Source organism: Rhipicephalus microplus, chromosome 3 (genome assembly GCF_043290135.1).
Source record: "Rhipicephalus microplus isolate Deutch F79 chromosome 3, USDA_Rmic, whole genome shotgun sequence".
NCBI lineage: Eukaryota > Metazoa > Arthropoda > Arachnida > Ixodida > Ixodidae > Rhipicephalus > Rhipicephalus microplus.
This window is the reverse complement of record NC_134702.1, coordinates 202451491-202471470: the sequence shown is the minus strand read 5'-3', so window position 1 is coordinate 202471470 and position 19980 is coordinate 202451491. Positions and strand designations below refer to the sequence as shown.

Genomic DNA, 19980 nt, shown 5'->3' with positions numbered 1-19980 from the left:
ATTTTTCGCCAGCATAGAAGCCTAAACTGAAAGGAACGTGCCTATATTTGGCTCCTGTCAATTAAAAGGTATACGTAGTTATGGTGAGTGATGCAGAGAAGTTTTTACGACAACACATATTTTAGAGTTAAAAGGCTGAAACGTACAAATAACTCCTATGTGAACTTGGCCAAGTTTTCTGGCTGTTTTTCAGCACCCCCGGAGTATGGGCCGTGCGTTATTCATCGCTCAGGTCCTTCCTCAGCTGGTCGCACCAATCTTTCGCCTTTTACTAAAGATTGCCGTGGGGAAGGACACCCTAATGAGCCAATAGGCCAATTTTTGGGAGGCCTTGCCCGTTTGGGTGAGGCCTAATTTAAATATCAAAAGTAAGACTTCAATGCTTTCGTTTGTTGACTTACACTCGCCGCTGGGGTTACAAATCTAGTCAACTTTCGTTGCTTGACTGCACACCCGAAGGACGCCATGGTGGCACTTTTTTCGCGCGATTTTCATGACCAGCTTTACCAACGGGGTGGACTGTCAGTGCCTTTAGAACGCAACCCTACATACCGGCCTCTTGCCTGAGCAGGCTATTTCTTGTTTACTCCTACAGAAATTTATCTACGCCGGGCCCTGTATTGCTGGTGCCGACAGTGCTATGATTCACGAAGTTTCAAAACATACTGCCCCAGCTAAATCGGGTTAGAATTTTAAAATACGCCGATGCCTTCTATAACGACAAGAACAAATGAATGTTTCTGACTACTGCGTAGGCCAATCGTGTTATGATAAATAATTATTTGGGACATATTGATTAACTAACTTTAAAGCAATGATGAGTAAACCGAGAGTTCAACGGAAACCAATCTTGTTGCGAAGGAACATGAATGCCATCAATGTAAAAGCCGGCGATGAAAGAAGCATAAACGAAAAAAAAATGTTTTGTCAACTGCATTGTTCGCAAGGCTCCCGTGCTGAAGCCAAAAAGGCTTTTTTATATGGATGTTATCTTGTGTTTCTTTTCAACTGTCTCCATAAATCATAACTTACAGTAAGCTCCCGACACCTTCAATCAGGAGTGATGATGTCGATGGCCAACATATATAAATGATGCCCATGTAGACTCCTCAGAAACGTTTTAAATTTTTCTCTGAGTGTCGCACCTATTTTGCAAATCTTTAATAGACAGAATTCATTTCAGACTTTTCGCACATTTGCGGGTAAGTGAAAAGATTGCCAGTGAAAACACTGCTGGTTGTTATGATTACCAAGTCACACATTTTGCAGAGAACAAATCTTACTGCTTCCAGCCACGATGTGACGTCATGAACGTAACGCTTGTGTCTGTCGTCTCCACAACATACTTGAAGTATTTCGCGTCGAACAAAAAAAAATTGCCCACGTATCTGCATGTTTCTGCAAATTTCGTCGAAATACGATAGTCTTGCGTGTGGAGAGAGTGAACAACACGTTTATTTGATGTTCTGCGTAAGAAAATTGGTGAGTAGTAATCTGGAGGCGCTGCGTTAGAATGCCTTGAGCGTGCAGCGGAGGCGAAGGAGCGCACCAAGTCACGTCACACGTGAGACATGAGCGTTATCTGGCAGTTTTATCAGAAAACAAAGCGCGTGACTCTGAGAGGGGTGCGCACGCACATCTCAGAGGTGATAACGGTAGAACGCGAGGCGACGGCTAGGTGCCACCACAATCTCATCTTAGTAAAGCGTTGGAAACACTCGTTGTTCTGAGCAAGCGTTGGATGGTAAGCACAGCGTGATAAGTGCTACGGTCCTTAAATTACTTATGTATGCATTTTCCAGTAAGAGATGCAAATGCAGAATGTATGCGTGTTGTGGTGCGCCAGACATGCGCAATAATTGCTTTTTAATAGACGATTGCACAAGCATGAACACTAACCTTGAGCAACATTGGTGGTCGCTGCGGATCGGGTCAGCTGTTTCAAGTGCATGATGCCGTTAAGAGTGGACAGACAGACAGACAGACAGACAGACAGACAGACAGACAGACAGACAGAAACGCAGGCAGACAGACCAAAATTTTTTGTGCCGAAGGCCCCCAGAAAGACTACCGTGTTTAAAACACACAGCACCGCAATATCGCGCTCACAAAATATTCAGCCCTAGCGGACCATGCCATCAACGCCGCTCACACCGAACTCCTCAGCGGCAGAATAGCGGTGGTGGTTATGGTGCGGCGGGTGCTAGCGGCCGCGCCACCAGAGAGTTAGTCTTCCCTCCAAAAATTGCTTTTTGCGCGCACGAAAGTGAATAAACCAACAGAGGTGCTAGCGGCGAGTTCTATCAAACGCGCTACTCTGTTCCCCAGGGGGAACATTTACAGATATTATTTTGCTCACGTTGCTCAGCGCATTGCAGTGCTCGAAAGGGATTTGAAGAAAAAAAAATTGGCAGCATATCCACGGAGTGAATGATGGAGAGTGGGACGAAGCATTCGTCCGTCCATTCATTCCTGCTTCCGTCCATCCATGCATCCGTCTGTGTAACCGTCCGAGCGGCCATCCTCCCATTCGTGCGTGCGTCCGTTCGTGAGTCCGTCCCTGCGTTCATCCATGCGTCCCCCCCTGCGTCTGTTCATGCGTCCATACATGCATCTGTCTGTGTGTCCGTTCGTCCATCTCCAAGTACCTCCAAGTACCTCTATATCGTATCTTTTCATCATATATTTCCCATTATGGAGCCTTCATGTGTGCGCGTTTCCGTGTTTTACGGTGGTGTCAGCCTTTGACCCCCACTTGCCGCCGCCCGCTAAAACACATTTTTGCCACTTCCGGTTACCGTGGCAACAGGCGCCATGTTGGTTCTTGCGGCCAGGCATTCCTGCTCCGTCGCACTGCACCAGCTGCATGTTGGCGCGGGTGTACAAGCTGCGGTATGAGCTGCGTTTGATTACCCCATAGACGTAGCTTCCGCTACGACACCATCCTCGTGCTAACCACATATAAAAAACTTGCCAGGGTGCTGCGTGCCAAGGTGCTGCGTGCCAGGGTGCTGCGTGCCACAATGCAAAACCATCTCGAGAACTTCCCACTTCCCGACTTGCTCTAGCCAATGGAAACGCTGGGCTACACAAGTGAAGTGAGACTGCTTGGAGGCGACTACTTCTCGCCGTGTTTGTGAGGTGAGTACTCGTTGTATTGCGAGTGGGTTGAGTATATCACCGCACATTTTGTGAAATGGCTGACTAACCCATGCAACGAAAAGCCGTTTGAGCAAAGTAAGCACGACCACGTGCACAGTAAAATAATGAATTAGGCTTCGTTTGGCTACGCTGTGCGAGCGGAAGATGGTTGAGTATGCTTGTTTATCCTTGTAGTCGAAGCGCAGTTCCTCAATCGAATTATATGACTAGACATGTGTGGTTCTGCATGCATTCACTATCTGCACTTTGTCGGTTTCCGAAGCCGTCACTGCATTCATGGCGGAAAATGCTAGGCCCGTAAACCACCTAAAGACACTCCCGTTCGCTTCTTCCTTTTCTGGCAGATGTTCGCATTCCTGCAATTTTACCTCGGTTGCTGAGGAAGGGCATCTGGAGAGGTAAACAGACGAGCCGATGAACGCGTTCCCTGTAGGCGCTTGTCTTGCACAGTTGCAACGCAATTAACTTTTTGTGTGGCTTGCCATGGGGTATTCGTTCTTCGCTTCAATGACATGCTCAACCACACCAAAACTCGCTGAATAATTGCAAACAGGACTTCTCTTTAACATAGAATGCGACAGATTTACTGTTCGTGCCCATCCATCCTTCTGTCTATCTGTCGGTCCTGAACAGAGCAGTATTTTTGCACTAAGCAAGTCGGTTGCCATCCCATAACTCAATTATGATCTATGTGGTGCATCGTTATTTGTGTCGTCTTTTTTTTCACAGCCAAACACACAGATGATTGGATATCGGAAACTCCGCTTTCATTTAGTGCTTATAGAGAAAATGTGTATGAACTCCGTATATTTGGTCGGAGCCGTGTATGATTTTTTGTCTTATTGCTTTACTCTAGGCCCACTGCGAGGACACAAGCTTGCAGCAAAGGAGGCAGGATGGTTTGATGACACAAGGCCAGATGCCATTTGGTTGATGTTTGCAAAAAAATCTGACCTGGAAAAACTTGATTTGTCCCTTGTTGCTCCCCTTTGCTTTTCTTCTAGCCTAATATACAGGCTTGTGGGCATAGGGGGAGGGCGGTGTAATGTGATTGAATGCCCTACTTTTTCGGGCAATGCTTACAGCTTGAAAGATTTTTAAGCAGTCATTGCACAGATTCGTTCGCAGGAACTAAACTTGCTGTAGGAAATTATATTACGGAGAAACGCATTGTTTAGGGTATTAGAAACAGGCTAGCTGAGCTATTCGGTTTACAGAGAACATCACGAGCTACCCGGTTGTTTGTTCTGCCTTCCCTGACGTTACGAGTTCCATCATACAAACAGCACGCTTTCGAGCCTTGCACTAAGAGGCCTTTGAGGTATTTGCAGTGCTAAGGTGAATATGCTTCATGAATGGCACGCAGACATTGAAGTCCATTCATAGTGACATCGATGTTCTCCGCCTCGCGAAAATAGGCTCTCTAAATAACCTCACTCCGCCAATGCGGTGGGTCTACCAAGTGGGAGAAACGAACTGCTTTAACAGTAGTTTATAGAAACTCGAGTCACGAACTTCTCTTTTCTGTTCTACCAAACCATGGCTAACTTCAGAAAACAACCTTTCAGCCTTCAGCACTTGTTATACATAAATAACCTCTTCTAGTTGAAACCCACGCTGCCGTCAATGTAAATGAGCGACCACTCAGAACCAACATGGCGGCCCGTCAAGTAAGGGGGCCGTTTTAGCCAGTTGTAAGCAACATGATCGGAGTTGTCACCACCCTAAAACACGAAGACGCGCACACGGAGACGCGCGCACATGAAGGCTCCCTATTCCCCATATAGAAGCACCACCATCCAGCGGAAATTCCAAGGTCTAAACGAGAAGTGGCACACGCTCACTTTCTTACGGCTTGCGCTTGGGGTCTATTTCCCACCTTTAACCACCTCGATTTCATGGTATATACTAGTTCATTGTTGTTCATGGCACTGCTGCTCAACGCTCGCTAAACCTTTCTAAAATTAAGGAGGTTAAACCCAGCGAGTATGACGTAGCAACCCTTTCTTGTCAGATATATTGGCTGCTAATGGGGATCGCAGCGTGCGCGTTAACTAAAAGCCAAATGCTCCTGTGATTCATTCGCTATTAGCAGCCATTGGCATGTACATTGAACACTATTTTTAATGCTCAACAATGCTCTGAAGAAATCTCTCACCAGCGCCACCTTGGAGATCAAAATGTTATACTTGTTACATACTACAACGGCTACTAGAGACGAACGGGTGCCGTTATACGGAGCTTCGCCTCAAAGGAATTGTACCGGTAGGTAAACAGCGTAGCCAGAAGGGCGCGTCCGGGGACGTTGAATCAGCCAATTTTTTCGTGATCAGTCGCGACATGGTGCGACGGGCTCGTTTCGATGAGCGTCGCCCACACGGAGCGGCCGGGGCTTTTTTTGCACGCGCGCTTATCAGACCCGTGATTCGGAGAGCACGAAGGCCACTGCGCCTACTGCTGCATTCACTAAAGTCGCGCGCCATTCCAACGCGCAGATTGTGACAGCTGTTCGCACTCGTCTATAAATGTGCGTTTGTTTCGTGCGTGTTTTTTTGTTGTTTGAACAGTGCGCTTCAAGATTCGAGCCGGGACAGTTGTAAATGCGCGCTCGTCCTGTGTATGATCATTTCACGCAGGCTTTGTGCTACAGTTGCCTGCTCCAAGTATCGAGCCACTTGCTATCATCAGCGTGACTTCGCACTTTGTTGCCGTAGCATTCATTTTCAGGGCCTTGTGGCGAAACAGTGCACAATGAGCGCAAAACTACCTATGTGATAACGCATTTCACTTACGTGTTATAACAATTCCTAGAAAGAGAAATCAGCCACGTATTTTTGTAAAGCTCGTCCAGATTTTGTGGCGTCATTTTCGACAGAAAGAGTGAGAACACACGGAGAAAGGAATGGAGGTTAACCAGGGCTTTGCCCCGGTAGGCTACCCTACACTGGGGAAGGGCAGAGGGGAAGGAAAATTATAGAGTATGTGAAAAAAGGTAACTAACTTGGCCAGCGCGTAACAGTTTCACCGACACAAACGACGAAACAGGCCGGCGTCTTTGGGAACATGCAACAGTGCTTTCGTTGCCTTTCAGAAATTGGAGGGGCAGTGCCATGGTCCCAATACTTTCTACACAGTTAAATCACTTCTGTCCTATTTATTTAAAACACTGCCCAGAGGAACTTCTCGTTTGCGTGTGCCGGCCAGTAACATGAGATGTGATCAATAGTCTCATCAACGGCGCAGTCGTAGTACTCTGCGCTGTCGGCCGTCCTTATCTTGAATGAATAGGCCTTGGTGAAGGCTACGCCCAGACGTAGACGGCACAACACTATACCTTCCTCCCTAGAAATACCAAAGGGTAGCCGCCGTCGTAAAGATTGATTGAGAGAATATAGTCGATTATGTGCGCATTGTGATGACTGCCACTTCTGAAGTGTCATATCCTGTGCCAGCTTACTTAGTTATCTAGCCGAGTATATCCTAGATAAATGTACGGACACAGGATTTGCTTGTACGTGTGCATTTTTGGCTGCTTCATCGGCGAGGTCATTGCCGGAGATACCGCAATAACTTGGTGTCCACTGGAACACAACGTTGTGTCCTTTTTCGGTCGCATAGTGCGGAATTTCTCTGATCTCCCATGCCAGTTGTTCGTACGACCCGCGTCGAATTGCCGACGAAACAAATTGTAAAGACCCCTTGGAGTCACAGAATACTGCCCATCGATTAGCCGATTTGCCTAATATGTTCCATGGCACCTCTCAGGGCAACAATTTCCGATCCAGTTGATGTGCTCACGTGACAAAGTTTGTAAGTGACGTTGATGTGTCACGATGGAATGACGGTGGCGCCGGTGGGGCAAGTCTGGGTTGTAGATCCATCTGTGTATACGTAAATTCTGTCAGCGTAAAAAGTGTGTAAACAGTCCAGAGTCGCTTGCTTCAAGGCCAAGCCAGAAATGACTTTTCGATTTCTTGTTCCTGGGACGAAAAGGCGCAATGTCGGGTTATCGTAGGCTCCACAAGGTGGACGATGAACGCACCAAGGCTATAAAACCGGATGTTAGCAAAACGCGGAGGGAGCTGACTAGCTTAGAGAAGGACGCCTTCGGCCGTTCTTATGCAGAAATGTCAAATGGTTTGATGCCATCCGTGAAATTTGCCGAATATGTGCTCTCCGCACGTCGGTTGTGACGTAAGTCGTAAGCGGATGATCCGGAGCCAATATAACTGTTCCAGCGGTTGAGGTAGTTCGTGGCAGGCCGAAACAAAGACGTAGTGCCTGTGCTTGCACGCCTGAAGGGCTCGAATGCTTGTCTTCCAAGTTTTAGTAAGCAGAAGAGAACTGTAGTGCAGTACACCAATAAAAAGTACTTGTTAAAGCTGCAGCATGGAACTGAATGACGGACGCCATCTTTTTCTAGCGATGACTTTCAGGACGTGGGCCATAGATACCAGTTTCGCTTTCAAACTTGTCACGTGATGGCTCCAGGAGAGGTCGCGGTCAACAATTACACCTGGGAAACGATGGCTGCGCTTGTAAGCGATCGGCTGGATAATAATGCTTATCGGGTAACTTGTCATCGCCTTTCGCGTGAAGGACACCAGTGCACAATTTTTTCTGTTGAGATTGTTAGGCCTTGCATGCGAAGATAGTCATATGCTTGCGACGGTGCCCTCTGTATCCTTGCTCGAACTTGTAGGCGTGTCAATGCAGATGCCCAAACACAGATATCAGCGTATATTGAAACACAGACTCTTTTCGGGCGAGCTTTCACCAGGCCAAGCAAGGCAACATTGAAAAGAACTGTACTTAAAACGCCTCCTTGCGGTACGTCACGGCACGTGTAGTGGTCTGAGGTCGGGCCATCTTCATCATCATCATCATCATCATCATCAGCCTGACTACGTCCACTGCAGGACAAAGGCCTCTCCCATGTTCCGCCAGTTAACCCGGTCCTGTGCTTGCTGCTGCCAATTTATACCCGCAAACTTCTTAATCTCATCTGCCCACCTAACCTTCTGTCTCCCCCTAACCCGCTTCCCTTCTCTGGGAATCCAGTCAGTTACCCTTAATGCCCAGCGGTTATCCTGTCTACGCGCTACATGCCCTGCCCATGTCCATTTCTTCTTCTTGATTTCAGCTATGATATCCTTAACCCCCGTTTGTTTCCTAATCCACTCTGCTCTCTTCTTGTCTCTTAAGGTTACACCTACCATTTTTCTTTCCATTGCTCGCTGCGTCGCCCTCAATTTAAGCTGAACCCTCTTTGTAAATCTCCAGGTTTCTGCTCCGTAGCTAAGTACCGGCAAGATACAGCTGTTATATACCTTCCTCTTGAGGGATAGTGGCAGTCTACCTGTCATAATTTGAGAGTGCTTGCCAAATGTGCTCCACCCCATTCTTATTCTTCTAGTTACTTCAATCTCGTGGTTCGGCTCTGCGGTTATTACCTGCCCTAAGTAGACATAGTCTTTTACAACTTCAAGTGCACTATTACCTATCTCGAATCGCTGCTCCTTGCCGAGGTTGTTGTACATTACTTTCGTTTTCTGCAGATTAATTTTAAGACCCACCTTTCTGCTCTCCTTGTCTAACTCCGTAATCATTAGTTGCAATTCGTCCCCCGAGTTACTCAGCAATGCAATGTCATCGGCGAAGCGCAGGTTACTAAGGTATTCTCCATTGACTCTTATCCCTAACTGTTCCCATTCTAGGCTTTGGAAAACCTCCTGTAAGCACGCGGTAAATAGCATTGGGGAAATTGTGTCCCCCTGCCTCACACCCTTCTTGATTGGTATTCTGTTGCTTTCTTTATGAAGCACTATGGTAGCAGTTGATCCCCTGTAGATTTCTTCCAGAATGTTTATATATACTTCATCTACGCCCTGATTCCGCAGTGTTTGCATGACGGCTGATATTTCTACTGAATCAAACGCCTTCTCGTAATCTATGAAGGCTATGTATAGTGGTTGGTTATACTCTGAGCATTTCTCTATTACCTGATTGATAGTATGAATGTGGTCGATTGTTGAGTAGCCTGTTCGAAATCCTGCTTGTTCCTTTGGTTGATTGAATTCTAATGTTTTCTTTACTCTGTTAGCAATTACCTTTGTAAATAGCTTGTATACTACAGAGAGCAAACTGATCGGCCTGTAATTCTTCAAGTCCTTGTCATCTCCTTTCTTATGTATTAAGATGATGTTAGCATTCTTCCAAGACTCTGGTACTCTTCCCGTCAGGAGACACCTCGTAAACAGGGTGGCTAGTTTTTCTAACACAATCTGTCCTCCATCTTTCAGCAGATCTGATGTTACCTGATCCTCACCAGGAGCTTTGCCCCTTTGCATGCTCTCCAAAGCTTTTCTGACTTCTTCTATCATTACTGGTGGGGTGTAATCTGGGTTACTGCTAGTTCTTATAGTATTAAGGTCGTGGTTGTCTCGGCTACTGTACAGATCTCTGTAAAACTCCTCCGCTATTTTAACTATCCTATCCATATTGGTAGTTATTTTGCCTTCTTTGTCCCTTAGTGCATACATCCGACTTTTGCCTATCCCAAGTTTCCTCTTCAATGCTTTGACACTTCCTCCGTTTTTCAGAGCGTGTTCAATTCTCTCCATGTTATACCTTCTTACATCGCATACCTTACGTCTATTAATCAACTTCGAAAGCTCTGCCAGTTCTATTTTGTCTGTTGTACTTGACACTTTCATGATTTGACGCTTCTTAATTAGGTTCTTCGTTTCTTGGGAAATTTTGCCAGTGTCCTGTCTAACTACTCTGCCTCCAACTTCCACTGCACACTCCGTAATGATACTCGTCAGATTATGATTCATTGTATCTACGCTAAGGTTGGTTTCCTCACTAAGAGCCGAGTACCTGTTCTGCAGCGACACTCTGAATTCCTGTACTTTCCCTCTCAGTGCTAGCTGATTGATTGGCTTCTTGCGCATCAGTTTCTGTCGTTCCTTCTTCAAGTCTAGGCGAATTCGAGACCGTACCATTCTATGGTCACTGCATCGTACCTTGCCAATCACTTCCACATCCTGCACGATTCCAGAGTGTGCACTCATTATAAAGTCTATTTCGTTCTTATTTTCGCCATTAGGGCTCCTCCATGTCCACTTGCGGTTTTCTCGTTTTCGGTAGAAGGTATTCAAAATCCGTAAATTATTGCGTTCTGCGAATTCTACTAGTAGCTCTCCTCTGGCGTTTCTAGTACCGATGCCATAATCTCCTACTGCCTGGTCTCCAGCCTGCTTCTTCCCTACCTTTGCATTAAAGTCGCCCATCACTATAGTATACTGTGTTTTTACCTTACTCATTGCCGATTCAACGTCTTCATAGAAGCTTTCAACTGAAGCGTCATCATGGCTGGATGTAGGCGCGTAAGCCTGTACTACCTTCATCTTGTATCTTTTATTCAGTTTAATTACAATACCTACCACCCTTTCACTAATGCTATAGTATTCCTCTATGTTGCCAGCTATGTTTCTGTGAATTAGGAACCCCACTCCCAATTCTCTTCTGTCTGCCAAGCCCCTGTAGCAAAGGACGTGCCCATTTTGTAGCACGGTATAGGCCTCATCTGTCCTCCTAACCTCACTGAGCCCTATTATATGCCATTTAACACCCTCTATCTCCTCGAATAGTACAGCTAGACTTCCCTCACTAGATAAGGTTCTAACGTTAAACGTTGCCAAGTTCAGGTTCCAATGGCGGCCTGTCCGGATCCAGAGATTCTTAGCACCCTCTGCTGCGTTGCAGATCTGACCGCCGCCGTGGTCAGTTGCTTCGCAGCTGCTGGGGACTGAGGGCCGTGAGTTATTTGACGTAAGCATGTGGGAGGTAGTGGCCAGATACTGCACCAGGGTGGCCAATCCTTCTCTGGTGAGGGAGTGCGTTCTCGGCGGTGTTTGCCGGTGAGGCCGCACACCAGGCCTCTTAATGCAGTTCCATCAACACGCGGATTTTTTTTTGGTTTTTTTTTCCGGTTGGGAACTGCGCGGTACCGGGATTTGAACCACGGACCTCTTGCATGCGAGGCGGATGCTCTAACCACTACGCCATCGCCGCTTATACACACGTGCACACACAAACACGCACACAGTAGATTGGACCAGCACGCACTATTATCGCCGAATGGGGTCATTTTTGTCGTGACACCTGTCGAATAAAATGCATTAAAAGGGCCCTGAAACACTTTTTCAAGTAACCGTGGAATAAATTCACTAGAAGAGCTTATTGCCTCACGAATCCGTCCAGTGCGAGTGAAGTTACAAAGGTTTGTCGCATGCTGCAATTGCATTATCTCTTACCTCATCCCGACGAAAGCGCTGGAAGCTAAGCAAGGAGGGGTGGCAGGGCAAAGAAACTCCCGCGCCTCGTGACCTTAAGCACTTTTTTTTTTCTTCGAATGCGTTTTTTCAAAGTGATCGCGCACGCACGCATGGACAAGTAGCGGCCTCCCCCAGCTATCTGAGTACTTGATTTTTCGGTCACTACCAAAGGGGCCGACGCCGGCGGCGGGTTTTCTGCGACACAAGCTTTTTAACGCTATCATGTTAAAATGTTCCCGGTAAACGTATACCACAATGTATATATTACATTTTTTAGCGTATATTTTCTCAAAATAAACATACAATCTATCAAACATCCGGCACTGACATCCATGCAACAACCTTTCAGCATAAAAACATGTAAAAGCACATCTGTCGTTTTACACATAAGGCATCACAAGTCCGCTTCACCGCTATGCTCATACGCGTGATGGCGGAGCACGATTGCGGCATTCAGAATTGTCATCTTAAAAAGAGCAATGATAATTTTCGGCAAATATTGGAGAATATGCTAGAGCTGAGTGCCCTGGCTCTGCTAAAACTATAAGGTAAGGCTAGAAAATGAGCGGAAAATGGAAAGCCCAGGTATGCTTGTACATAACATTACATAAACTGTAGCTGCCTGATACCTGCTACCTTGATAACTGCCCGCGAGTCAACAGAAAGTGAACCCCTTTCTCAAATGAGCGGCAAGTGTGAACCTTTACACGCTTGTTTGGCCGTGAAATTTAGCCTCACGTAGCACCGTGGGCAAAACCCAACATAATGAACGTTATGGGTAACGTAATCTAACTCAAGTTGGGTCTCACCGCTTTGAAAGCGACTGAGTATTATGCGTAGCATTGGTAGCGCATAGAGCCACGTGACTAGGGGCTAGGGACATCTCACTCTGAATTTTCTAGGGAAAGCACCAAAAAGAGGTCTGGCAACTTGGGCGTGTTCTGGTGGCTTTTAGTCACACTGGTGTTGCACCTCCCAGCGGGAACTGCTCATGCCTAGCTCAGCGCTCTTTGAAACAAAAACTGCGACTGGGGACTCTAAAAATGTTTCTAAATAAACAATCACTGCCGACTCGGGCAAACGAGGTTCGCAGCCATGATAAATGGGTTCCCAGCCATGATAAGTGGGGCATAAGCTATTTACTTCAGTCTTCTCGGGTAAAAGGAGCTCAAAAATAGTTGAACTCGTTGACGACATCAACGTTCGAATGCGTAAAAAAAAATTTGATATTGAAAAGCTTGCCTGAGGCCAAAAAGCAGAACTACGAGGCTTCTTAAATCGTCATTGGCAACGTTTTCAGAGATCACCTTGGTCTCGAGATAGCTGATATTGAACATGCACATCGAATTGAGTCTCACCAGCAAGGGCAGCACCACTCAGTAATAGTAAAATTTCTGAACTACAAGACAAAGGTGAGTGTTCTGGCAAACTACTACAAGCTATAAAATTTGAAATCATTAAGCATTTGGATAGACAAGGATTTTTCCCCTCAATAATAGTTTGCCCGCAAGAAACTTTATGATTTTGCTCGGGCGAATTGTTAGCCCGGTGAAATGTTTAAGCTATCTTTTGAAAAGTTAAAGATAGGCAAGACAATATACCAGTAGTACAAACATTCTGCGGAATATGTCATTGAATACACCCAACGAGGAGCTAACGTTTGACACAGCCGCTTATGAACAAAAAAAAAAGACATCGAGTACCTATAGTTTCTATAGGTTCGGCAAATTTTTGTAGCATTCTTAACAATAATTTCGTTTGATTCATTCATGCATGCATGTAGTACAGACGTCATAACCGGAACTGAACATGGTTAACCCCCGAAATTAACAACTTCGAACTACACATTTCAAAATCTTTCAGTATCTTTCGTAAAGGTTGCGTGGGAAGAAAAGGTGGTGATGTCATTAGAGCAATTAGAAAGCACGTCAAGGTTAAAGATTTACCTACAAAAAGTATTCTTCGAATCGTTTGGATTGCATACTATCCACCCACTGTAACTCTAGTTATCGAAGTTATCGAAAGAATTAAACAATATTTCAGTACTAATCAATAAATTGTTGACCATGTACATTAACGCATGGTCACGTGACAGAGCATTCATGATACAGTAAAACCTCGTTATTTCGACCTCCGTTAATTCACAATTTCGGTTAATTTGGCCATGGCATCTGGTCCGGTCCAAAATGTACATTGTTCTATGACTGAAAACTCTCATTCATTCGGACCAATTCGGCCACGCTTCGGTTCATTCGAACGCCCAATCGCGGTCAAATAACGACGGGGAAGCAGCAGCGAATTTCGCCGGCCAAATCGACGGCGCACCTAGAGAACTTTGATATCGAATTGCGGCCTCTGAGATTCAAGACTTCGTCCATGGGTAGTACATCTCGGAGGCATCCTCCCCCCTCAAAAACCACATGGTGGTTTAAACAACCAAAATGGAAGGCAGTGCATCGCTACTGCCATCAGCAACGGGCAACCTACGGATTTGCCTTTCCTTTTTTCTTGCGCGTTGAACAAGTTTGCATGACGGTTGAGTTGGATTGCTCACCTCTAGAGTGCTTTGAATTATTTATCTATATGCGATCAGTAGAGGCCAGATTTTTCGGCACTAAAAAAGTGTATTTTAGGCACCAAAGACAGGCAGGTAAAACACCGTTTAAGGCCCTCAAAATTATAATTATAGGCACAATTTTTACAAAAATTGAAATATCCCAAAACAACAACGTCGGTGACGACTTGCATCTACAAGAAGCAAAAAAAATGATATTGCTTAAGATAACAGAAAGGCACCAACGATTGAACATAGGCATGCATTTCCCGTGCAATTCGCAGTATGTAGTCTTTCGTTTTGTTGTCTAGCATTGTGCGTCAAGTGTCCACCATTCAATTAACACTCTCCTGGGTCTCTTTCGTTTTGTTGCGGCTGAGAAGGGCAGCACAGGAGCAAATAACCAGACCACTGATACCCCAGAAGAGAGGGATGCTAGGTCTGATCGCATAGAACCGATTTCTCCTCTATCGGTGAACACCTTAAAGGGCCCCTCACTAGGTTTGGGCATTTGAGATCATTCCTTTTAAGCTTTGCAAAATAACATAAAGAAACGGACCCCTGCAACTGCCCTTTATTGGGCTCTGGGTTCCTACCTGTATATTAATAACCAACAGTTCTATGTATTTTACAAGCAATAAACTGATTGATTGAAACATGTTGCGGAAGAACGCTCAATTTCAAATGAACGCCACTTGCCCTTTTCGGGGACGTGCGCCCCAAGACCTAGGGAGTGAGGTACAGCAAGGAACGGTCTCGTTTTTACGTCACTCTTTTACGTTGACATTGGTGGGGTGACGTCGCATACCGTATGCTCTTCATCAGAACTTCGTTAAATGCTACATATATCTAGAAAAACAGACGAAAAATGTCCTGTCTCCTGATTATATCCTGCATTTTAAATGGTTCCTTAATAAGCGCATTGCACGTGACATTACTTGGCATGTTCAATTTGTGTGTTCTGTTGTGTAGCATGAATGAGAAGTACATTGGTTTGAGCTAGCTGCTTCATATCATTTTGAAAGGGAAGTGCAAAGACAAAGGGAAAACTTAAGACAGTGCTCTTTGTCTCTATGTCTTTCTTTTCCCTGTGTTTTTGCACTGCCCTTTCAAAATCAGTATGATGAATGAAAGCTGAGAAAAATAATAAAACATGCGAATGAAATCTCAGCTTGTTAATATTTTTTTAATAGCCTCAAGATGTTATTCACTAATCGGCATACGTTTCCCGTCGGCCTCGATGGACCAGTCACTATATAGGATGCTCCACTGCAGACCCAAATGCCGCGTGTGCGATTGTGGCCACGGCGGCAACATCTAGATGGAGCCGAAAAAGTAGATGGCTGTGTACTGTGCTATGTTGATGCACATTAAATAACACCAGATGGTCAAAATTTGCGAAGACCTCCACTACGACATCCCTGATATTCATATCGTGGTTTTTACGTAACACCGCACAAACTACCACTCCTACTACTACTATATACTACTACTACTGCCCCATTTTGATATCTGATATCTCGCAGAAATTTTTCACTCATGTGTGTATCTATTTATTTCACATTCGAAGTTTGTTACAAACAATAAAATTAGCATCACCGACTAGACCAGCTCTCTGGCAATCTGGATATATACTTTGTTTTTGTGCTGACGTGGTAAAATTGCCATAAAGCCTCGTAAGAGTTATGTTAATTGTGTATTATAAAAATTTATTACCTTCTGTTCTGATGCAGCTATTGAATATCTAATTATAGATTTGGAATCGGCTGAAGAAACTAAATAAGTGTATTAGGTTTTACTCAATTGAGACAAATAATAAAGAAGAAACTCTTCAAGACCCACGTCTCCCCTAAAGAGACCAACAGCTGCCCAGAACATGAAATGAGATGATGCACGGATGGAAATATTGTCTCTTATAGTGACTCAAACCAACCCTGTTATTCTTGTGAGAAGTGGATTTTTATTTTTATTTCTTCATTGGAAAATCGCGAAGAATGGCCTGTGGTGTCTTTGGTGGCAAAAACATAAACTACAGTAAAACCCCATTAATTTGGACTTCACGGGACTGGAGAGAATGTCCGAATTAACCGAGGATTCGAATTATCCCGAGTATGAACAAAACACTTGAAGAATGTCTCCTACACCATCAGACTTTTATTTCTTAAAAAAGTCTGATCGTGGTTCGCTTCATGAACGCAATGTGTGACGAAGTCACAATTTTGCGAAGTTCCTGCAGGTGGCTTAGTCTGCACACACTGTCCGAGAAAAGCATGAATATGTCCTTTGAAACGGCCAACGCATGTGCAGCCTCCATCATAGTGTGGCGTGGACGCTCGTCAGCATCATTTACTTTCTCATCAGCCGATTCCCTTTCGCCGTTCAAGACTTCGGCGCCGATATCGCTGTCAATTCCGAAGTAATCGCCCAGGGGCACATCAGCTGGCTTAATGCTCACATAGCGCTTGCTCTTCGCCGGATTCCTCATCGGCCACCGCCCCCGGATCAGCAGCGTCGTACTCGAAGCGGCTATGCCTAAAGCAGTTTGCCACTGCTGCAGGCGGTGTGTTGTTCCACATGTATGTTAGCATGTGGATTGCGCTTAGCAGGCCTAATTCGTACTGCTTGCCTGACTCCTTGCTGAGCAATATCCGCTCGAGTACCTGCTGTCGATAGAGGCTCTTCACTAACTGTATGATTCCCTGGTCCATCGACTGCAGGGAAGCCGTTGTGTTCGGAGGCAGGAATAGCAGTTCAATGTTCTCGAGCTTGGACACCTTCGTGTGCGCACTACAGTTGTCTAGCACGAACAACACCTTCCGAGCTTTGGCCTCAAAGTGGCGGTCGAGCTGACCCAGCCAGGCTTGAAAGAGTTCAGCAGTCATCCCAACCTTTCTGTTGAACCGGTAGTCGACAGGCAGCTGCTTAATATTCTTGAAACATCTGGGCTTCGCAGCCTTCCCGATCACCAGCAGCGGCAGCCACTCGGTGCTGGTCATGTTAGCAGCCAGAAGAACTGTCACGCGCTTTTTACTTCGTTTTCCACCGACGCACGGGTCCCCCTTAAATGCGATTGTCTTGTCAGGCAGAGTCTTATAGAACAGTGCTGTCTCATCAGCGTTGAAAATGTTGAAAGGGTTGTGCAATACCGCCAGTCCTGCACAACACTTTTGCCAAGTGCACCTCTTTCACCACACACGTTGCGGAACACCAGCCCACGTCGCTTCTTGAAGCGGTCGAACCAGCCTTCCGATGCATTGAAGGAGTCAATGTTCATGGTCACCGCGAACTTCTCTGTTTGTGCACAGATAAGGGGGCTGCTCAAGGGCAAACGCGCATCGTGCAAAACGGCAATCCAGCGCAACAGTGCTTCTTCTAGCTTGGGATGCGCTGCCGTTCAAAGCCTCTTCCTTTAGTCACCAATCATGTCCTCGTCATATGCTTGCATAACCTGCTCTTCGTTCTTCACGTAAGTGTTCAGCGTGCTTTTCTTCACATTGAACTTTTCCATCACTTCTTTTTGGGATGCTCTCGCTTGCAATGCCTTCAATATTTTCACCTTCACAGCCAAATCCTTTGCTTTGTGCTTCGCTCTCTTCGCTGCGGGAGTTGAGGCAGTTGTGGCCGCTGGAGACGGAGGGGAAGCCATCTTGGTGTCGCTCGTACGGTGTTCAGGCGCGCGCGCGAACACCGCACGAGCGACACCAAGACAACCCATACTCACACACAAAAAGAAATACACAATGATAACAATGAAATAAAAACCGGCGAATCCCTGGTCATATGCCTTTAGGTGACAAACACGAAGAAATACAGAACAGGGCTTCAAGATTTGACCTAAACCATTATTCAAAATTGACAGCTGTAACAAAATGAAAAATGAACTAGGATGTGAATTACTGTCATCGGGTTAAATTAAACTGTAGTTAAAGCTTCTATGTCAAGCATTTCATGGTAAAACTCGCATTCGGAAATAAATGTACCTAAACTGTCCTCTTTGAACAATGGTAATTAAGATTTGAGAATGTCATATCAGATATATTTTTCTATTAATTTGTTTTTTGTTAGTTTCATTAAAGAATGAAATGGCTTATAAAGAGAACAAAGTGTGTTGTGTCAATGGAGGTGTATTTTCTTTGACATTGTAACCCATCAGCTGCAGCGCCTTCGGGTAAAAAATTGTGATGTGCATGCAGCTTTTGTTTTGTTTGTAATTTACTTTTTTAAGTGTCCCTCTCTAGGTGACATAATGAGTTGTAGTTAGACTCTAGAAGTTCTTGCGTGTCCAATGAAAAGCGTTCTACCATGGTGATTTTGCAAATATATTGTATTTATTTATTTTTTTATTATTGTTTCGCTACGAGCCACCAAAACATGATGCGAAGAATCAAGCTTGAATCCCTTGCCTCTTGTCCCATGTAGCCATCGCGAGCCTCATTCCTTCCCTATTTTTTTCGGTATCAGTGCTGCAGAATCACATAACGCATACGCACCAAGAACAACATGCGTAAGCAAAGTCACGCGCGCATGACGTGCCTAATTGTGCACGTACGCTATCAATGTTGTGTCGTTTCGGCGTTCTCTCTTGTGTATTACCAGCTTCTGTGGGATGGATCAGTCAGTGCGTGTACTTTGGTAAAGGCTGGAAAGTATCATGTATTGTGACCGCGGTAGACGTGGTGTACCGCGGTCACAATGCATGATCCTTGCCAGCCTTTCCTAAACTTCACTGAAACTGCGGTCAGAGACGACGCACCAAACACAAGCTAAGCGTTGTCAGGGTTGGTGAAGGCATGATGCAGGAACGACGAGAAGACAAATGCAAGAGAAATGGGCCATCTTCAGTATATACAAAAAAGGATCTTCATGTCCGGTAGCTTCGCATACATCGAAGCATTCGCCCTCCCTGTTCAATTAACAGCAGGGTGTCTAGTATAGCTTGATGGGAAACGTTGTCATGTGCACCTTTCACATCAAGAAAGAGCGCAAGTGCTAGTTGTTTCCTAGATTTCTGCCGTTCTACTGATGACACCAAATCGATGGCGTTGTCAATCAATGAACGGCCTCGTGGAAATCTCGCCATGTAGTAGGCTTAAATGTAATGCCGTTCAAGGAACCATTCCAAGTGCGTGAGAATCATGACTCCATGAGTTTCCCCACGCAGCTGGCGAGAGCTACAGGCCAGTATAATGTCAGCAACAGAGGAGATTTTCCTGCTTTTAGAGGTGGCACAAGACAGCTCCGTTTCTGTTCTTGAGGTACGATGCCATCTTCCCATGGCCAATTAAAGAAATTTAGCAGTTGTCGTCTAGGTGCTCGGCCTAAGTGACGCAGAGCCGTATACGTTATCCCATCGGGCCCTCGCGAAGACGAACACCTACACAGTGTCAGTGCAGCTTGTAGCTCTTCCAGAGAAAATGGAGCATCCATACTTATATCCCGTGGTCCGGTAATATCAAATAAAAGCACATTGGAAAGTAGGACTGGACCGCCGATGAGGTTCGCGCAAAAACCCTCTGCAACGTCAATATCATGGCAGTTGAGAAGAAGTGCGACGGCCTTGAAGGGATGACGTTGCATGGTGCCTGAGCTAAGACCCTGTAGAGTTCTCCATACATGAGACAACGGCTTGCGTGGGTCTAATTACTCACAAAAGCTTTTCCATCTTTGATCCTGCAGTTTGTCCAATTGGCGTTGTATTTTTTTCTGCATGTGCCTTGCTACTATGAGATCAAGAATCGACTTGGCACGCGTTTATCTTCTCTAAGCACGTCTACGTCACGCCGGAAGCCTTTATAATTCGATGTCAAGCTCCGTGTGTTGAGCGCGTGAAGTGGCGCGTACAATTTTTCATTGCATCTGCAATTACTTTTTCTAACCCACACAAGGAATCATTTCTGCACGTGTCTTCCACTTGACCTTCAT

The 19980-nt window shown here is 45.5% G+C and overlaps 1 non-coding gene across 1 annotated transcript; it reads left to right on the top strand.

Annotated features, from left to right (window-relative positions):
• Nucleotides 1-224: 224 nt before the first annotated feature.
• On the top strand, nucleotides 225-350 carry LOC142804339 (U5 spliceosomal RNA). Its single transcript, XR_012894605.1, has one exon. It is a non-coding gene; the product is annotated as a U5 spliceosomal RNA (small nuclear RNA).
• The last annotated feature ends 19630 nt before the right edge of the window (nucleotides 351-19980 follow it).